The sequence below is a fragment of the Diorhabda sublineata genome, chromosome X (assembly GCF_026230105.1).
Source record: "Diorhabda sublineata isolate icDioSubl1.1 chromosome X, icDioSubl1.1, whole genome shotgun sequence".
Taxonomy (NCBI): Eukaryota; Metazoa; Arthropoda; class Insecta; order Coleoptera; family Chrysomelidae; genus Diorhabda; species Diorhabda sublineata.
Window position 1 is genome coordinate 11,087,691 of NC_079485.1, and position 6,911 is coordinate 11,094,601.

A 6,911-nucleotide genomic window follows, 5' to 3' on the forward strand; every position below is an offset into this window, starting at 1 on the left:
AAGTTTGAAAAAAAAATAATATTTCCTCTTTATTTCATTATAATTTTATGACATACAAAACAAAAACAACTGTTGTTAAGACCTATTAGCAAGAACTCAGCACGCTGGAAGCAAATTTTATCTTTCTAACGGTACATCAAACCACACAATAATTATTACATTCAATGACTGTAATCTGAGTTTTCCAATTAAATGAACAAAATGGTAATGTCTGTGTTTTTATATAAATTTAATTACCTCCACGTATTCTTCAAATTCATATTTTTGATACCTATTTAGATCTCACAGATTTCTCATATTCTGTCTACATACGAGGTGTAATTAAAAATACAGATGTTACTATATATTATATATTATATATATGATACTCAGTCTATTTCGAACGTGTGATAAAAAATAGTTTGAATAAAGTTTCATAAGTAGCATTACTTACGTTATATCTATTTCAACTGGTATGTCTCATCATCGTGTATTTAGACAAGTTGAACCTATTGGCTACTATATAGTCAGGACGCCATTGAATGCAAGCAAGAAAATCACAAAATGGCAAAAAGTTAACCAACTTCTTGTTTCAAACAGACTATTCGAATGAGCTAAACTAAAAAAGTTGAATTCTACTGGCGTAGCAATTTACTAGATGATTTGTGAAAAAATCGGATTTATATTTACGTGCTATTTAAAAATCATTTTTATACCGATCCTGATGCCGATCCATTACCAAAATTTCTACTGGAGACAAAAGTTAGGTTTATACGTATTACTTAGAGACTAAAATTTAGAATTCTTAATGGAAAACCGATGACCATCTCACTCGTCAAAGTCGAACATAAAAAGATAGTCATTCGATTATGACGACATATAACGACCATAATCCTTTCTAAGGGGAGCAGCGGCTCCATTCTTTCTCATGTTCTTTGCCCCACGTTGCTTTGATTCGAGTTTTTGGATGCTAAAAGTTCTCCTATCTATCTATATCAACCTTGATCAACAAATTTAATACTATTTTATATTTATATAGTCATAATAAAGGAGATGGAAGCCACATGAAAAAACATTACAAAAATGCTACCAGTATTGGAATCTTAGAAGTAGAGTACTCAAATTTACTTGGTTTCAAATAGAATAATTGACCTTATTTTTCGATAATACCTCAAAGGCCTTACAGTGCCCTGCATATGAAGATACTTATACTTTAATGTTCCGAATTCTATATGTATCAAATGCTGTTTTGTCATAGGTTTTTGCATAAAAATTTAAGAGAGATTTAAGATATATATATATATATATATATATATATATATATATATATATATATATATGTATAATTTTATGGATCGGTATTTATTAAACAAATTTCACAGATAGCATCTTCTAGTTAATCAGTTAAATAAAGGCAAATTTATCTCGGTTGGATTCAGTGACATAGTTATCGTTCTTATTTAAATGTGTCATTCACATTCAAATATTTTATAAAACAAAATGATTTAGAATTATTCACCATCAGCGGATGGCTCGGAGTCTATATCACGTGATCGTAATATCCGATTGCAGTGATTAATAGGTACGAAATGCGGTTTGGGATTACGGATTATAAACAATTAGGATGTTAATACCTAAACATAGTAATGCAGATTCGTGAAATTATCAACGTTCGTCATTAAGTAGAATTAGCGTTTCAAAGGCAACAAACATTTATTCACAGTTTATGACTCACTATTAGTTTGCGCATACAGTATACCTATTGTTTCAAAGCGTACGAAGCTTTTTCAAGATTACTTTCCAAAATCAAGTCTCAAATATTATAACAGGCGAAAACATGAAACAATTTATCCACATATTCTAATACATGATCACGGTTTTTGTTCAATTTAAATGTATAACGTGTTAATATTTGTCGACGCTTCGACTGACTTTCAGCCTCCATCGAAATATTTCGATGTAAGCCATAAATTTACGTACATACATCTTGTCGTTCTCCTGTGCTTCATGAATTAATATAAATTATACTATTAAAACATGGCGCTTTCTGTTTCTCTTTTTTTATTATATCTATATGTTTGAATTGGGTCCCTGTACTGTCTTCATCATTATAAATTCTGTTTCCCAATCCAGTTTATAATTTGTTTTGTATTATAGAACTTGCCCTTCGGGAAACTACACCTGTTAAAAATAGGAGGATGGTTGGAACCAAGTATCCCAAAGCCATAAGGGAACTAATCTTTAAAAAAAATCCGAAGAAAATGACAGCAATCTAGAGCCCCACTAAATAAAATTATTCTCAACCATGTTACATAAAAAATTGAAGAAGAATCGAAATTACCTAAGAGAATTGACAGCAGAACTGACTACCCACTCTGCAAAACCACTACGAGACTAAAAATACCCCTAATGAAAATACCTCCTATCACATTGGAAGATGGCACATGGGCTAGAAATAATGAGAAAAATTCAACAATATTTGCGAATCATCTAGAATAATTTTTCAACCACATGAAGATCAAAATGAAGAACTCACTCTGAAAGAACATCTAGAGATTCAACAAGAAATATAGTTCACTCCTCCCCAAGTGATTACCGAAGTAAAAAAATATCAATCCAACAAGTGCTCCAGGCTTTGAACAAATCACTGAAGAAACTTGAAAAAAACTACCCAATAAAGCAATAGTCAAACTAACTAGCCTAATAAATGATTCCCTATACTTACTGTACACGTGTGATATTCCAGAGTGAGAAAACATTATCGCCGACGACACTGCCATTCTAGCAATAGGAAAGAGCAAAGACGAGAAAACCAACAAGCTACAAGCAGTTGTCCACTGTATCTATGACTAAATCAGTATATTAACAACAAAAGAACAAATAATAACCTGATGGTACACTCAAACTAAGCAAAATACTTAGGTACTACCTTAGATACCAAATTTCGATAGAAAGAATATGTTAAAAAGAGAAGAACTGGGATTCAAATATAGAAAAATGTACTGGCTAATTAGAAAAATTTACTTTGACTCTACATAATAAGCTTATACCTTTTAGCCTGTATGGAAATTAGCCAAGAATCACAAAGATAGGATACCGTAGTTTTAAGTTTCAAACTCACTCAAAAAAATTTCTAATATATTAAAATGCTTTATAAAATACTTATTCGGAGAGTTACAATTATTAATCACACTTTTCATTAGAAAATATTAGTAGCTTGAAGAAAAATGAATAACAGCATGAAATAAACCAAAGTAATAATAGTTCATCTTGTAATATGAAGTAATCAATTATAATAAGAATAGGCTTTTGAAGGAGCTTGACCTACATTTAGACAGTGTGTTGCAGATGTGCAATTATCAGGCACACAAAGACTGCATAAGGAAAAAAGGCGACGAATCACTATTACGTGATATGCAAGTCATTGATATACACTGTTGTCACGTCTTCACGTAAAAATTATAGAGGTACTCTTTAAAAAACATTTCTCCTAATCTAATATTTTAATGTTTCCATTTAATCGCGACATTTATTTTCAAATTATATTTTTTTCCAGCACCTAAATTGCAATTTTATTCGTAGAGTGTGGGTTTTTATTTTGATTCACTTTATTACATTTTATGTTTTCGAATTTCTTGGTGTCGCGAACACAATTTTTCTAACCAGTTCACATCAATACTCTTGTTAAGGGCTTTTCCTCGTTGTAATAGAATTGTTACTTCTATGTAATAAATAATCGTGCGTAATTTTAATCTTGTCTGGTTACTATGACTTGTTTTAGGTAACTATTGCATAATCGTGGCAATTGCTCAACACTTTCCCTTGTCTTAATCTTAACTGAAGATGAATTTTCAATTTGATGGAGGCTTTCACTATAAACCGCACTATTCCTTATATGTACATCGCTGCTTACCGTAGGTGCTTTTGCACGTTTGTAAGCATCTTCGTTGAATTCTTTGAGAGGGCACCCACAAATAACTGACATCTAAGTTGTTGATTTGTAGTGGATGCAGTTAAATCTTCATTTGTGTTTCAAGAGGGTTGTTTATTGGTGGAGGTGATTTATATTTCAAGGTTAATAAAAAGTGATAACAGCAGTTCCAACCCAATTTGGGGTTTTGGGTGCAATCTTTGTGTTGTATGTATAACTAATCTCCACTGTTCCAATAAAGAGAATGATCACCAATGGAAAAGACACACTTAATTATCAAACAGCACAGAATTGTTTGGATCCTTTTAATAGTGGATATTTGACGCTTGAGGATCGTTCGTGCTCAGGTCGCCCACCTGCTTGAAATATAGAGGTTACAAGAGAAGCAGTAACTAGTACTAGCACTAGCCGATTATTGGATTCCTGGAATTTCTAAGGATACTATACGTCGCTATTTGAAATCATTAGGTAGGATATATGAAAGTGTGTGAACTATTTCTCGCCCTAACGATCATTTTATTAGACGCATATTTACTTGCATAGAAAAATTTATCTTAACATCGCAACTTGGAAAATCTCTAGTTATACAAAAGACAATTACCAGAACCCGTAGTAAAGAGGAGTCGGTTTTAAAAACTTAGTGGTATTGAACTCTTATCACATCCAGCATTTGGTCCGGACCTTTCACTGTTTATTACTACTTATTTATATGCATGGCGAAATTCTTCCGTAAAAAAAATTTGTATAAAAAGAAGATGTTGAAAATGCAGGGCTACAACCCAAAGAATGGTTTTACTAAGGTCACAAGGGCCTCATAAACTTCGCATATAAAGTCTTTCTTTTTTGTATAATTATTTAATAAACAAAGTGAACATTGGGAACCGACATTATCTATGAGGCACCCTCTTTATAACTCAAGGTAGATAACATGATATTCATTTGTTGCAAGATATTTTTTAAAGAACAAAACATAATTATAATATAATGCTTATGATGAACAGTAAGTAACTTTAGCTGTGGATATCAATTGCTTATGAAAAATTACATATTTTGAAAGGAGTTCTGGATATAATATGTGTCGAATTTTTCAAATAATGTTGACGTTAAAGCATACAATAAGTATTCCTCATTGAATTTTGATTCTGTCTCTCTGATCTAGATAGCCTTTTTTCAACTCCCACACTTGAGCAAATTCATTTGAATTATTATTATACAGTTTTTCTCAATAATTTAACAACATATATGGTTTATAAGTCAATGTGAGAAGATATTTTTAATTTAAATCATAGTAAACGCTGCTCAATGGCGTGTATATACAACGTGGTAAAGAATGAATTCAATTTTAGCGTTATTATATACTATGTGAAATAACCTTAAACAAGTCGATTGGAAGACATGGAACGATCGATTGACCGGCTGGATCCTCAGATTTGACTCTTCTAGATTACTTCTTATGGGGTTATTTAAAATCTAAAGTAGGTATATTTTATTTAAAAATTATGATATGCTGTAGGGGGATAATATTTAATACTGTAAATTGTCAATTTAAAAATAAAAACTGACCTCTTTCAGGACCGCATTGTATATTTTATAAATACGAAAATTATGAAGTTAATAGGAAAAATTAAAATTTGCGTGCACACAGAATTCGTAATATTTGTATTATGGTTCTTTGTAAACATGTTAATCTGAAAAAAAGATCTGTCCAGCTAGAACCACGGGCCGGTATGAGCTTTTCTTGCCAGAAAAAGATGTCCGAAGAATTCATTATATATAAAAATCCCCATAAAATTTGACGTACTTTTTTCATATTCTCAAGAAACTGTAACTTTCAGATGGGTTAAGTTTTTATTGGAACGCCGCCGTGAATATTCATTCTAAGGTTGGTACAATATTGACGTTGCGAAACCTATTAACATTCCGCTTAATTTTATTGGGATTATTACTCCTACCATTTAGTCATTTTTGCTCTAAAGAATGATCAATAGAATATAGTTATAATAAAAGAAATCTATTCATTAAGCGTGTCACAGATACAAAGAACCGCGGAAGAAACTAACCGATTTGGTTTGTGACAATGGAACATATTTAATGAAACCACATTATTTCTTCTTTTATACCAGTACCCAGCTAAGTAATGAATTTAAACTAGGAACGTCACGAGCTAATCTGAATAAAATATAGAAATTGTAACTCACCTTGCTTTTTTATCTTCACACGGACTAATGTTCTACTATAGAATAAAGAGCTTTTAATTTACTTTATCCTTTATACCATTTCTACACATATAACTGCTTAGACTGAGACACATCTGAGATTTGAAGTCTGCAAATATCTAAACAATATAATAAATGTTTAACGACGAAATATTGTTTTCATCAAATGAGATATTAGTCATCAAACTCGACGATAAAAACAATTATTATCAATGTGCCGATTGGTTTGATATGTCACGCGTTTTGCTCACACACAACAATAAATTCAAAATATTATTTTTTATCATGGGATCCTAAACAATTCTTTTCATGTGGAAAAAATACCACGTAATTTCTGTTAACCGTTAACAACCATTTGTAAAACGACTGATTAATTACTTTTGGCGACAAAGGGTCATTAAATTTATCTTTGGTCTCGGATTACTCGTCTCATCTATAGCTACCGATCATTTAGATTTGAGTGAAGTTAGTAGTAATAAACAAAGTTGGGAAAGATGAAAATTGTAGAAGTAATCTTTTCAAAATACTAATGAATCAGCTACTCATAATTTGTTTATTCGACATGCACCTCTTACTCTGTACGGAACTATTAAATTGAAGCACGTAATTTTAATAAGAATCAAGAATTCATAAATTGAAGATATTTACCAAAAGCAACATTACTAAAGTTCGTGAGTTTTCATTTTACCCGGCAAATATCAGAAAAAAAATGGTCAAGTTTGAGCTGCGACATCAGTGGATATTTGCAGTTTGTTTCAAAATATGAGTACATCCAAATGCAAATA

The 6,911-nt window shown here is 31.3% G+C and overlaps 1 long non-coding RNA gene across 3 annotated transcripts in view; it reads right to left on the bottom strand.

Moving 5' to 3' along the window:
* Window positions 1–6,384, bottom strand: part of LOC130450920 (uncharacterized) — a 45,242-nt gene extending 38,858 nt beyond the window's left edge. For 2 of the 3 annotated variants that reach the window (XR_008910643.1, XR_008910644.1), the window contains exon 1: window positions 6,109–6,258. This is a non-coding gene — a long non-coding RNA (uncharacterized LOC130450920). Of the gene's footprint in view, window positions 1–6,108 lie in introns of all 3 variants that reach the window. The other variant, XR_008910645.1, reaches the window with a different exon arrangement.
* Between the last annotated feature and the right edge of the window lie 527 nt (window positions 6,385–6,911).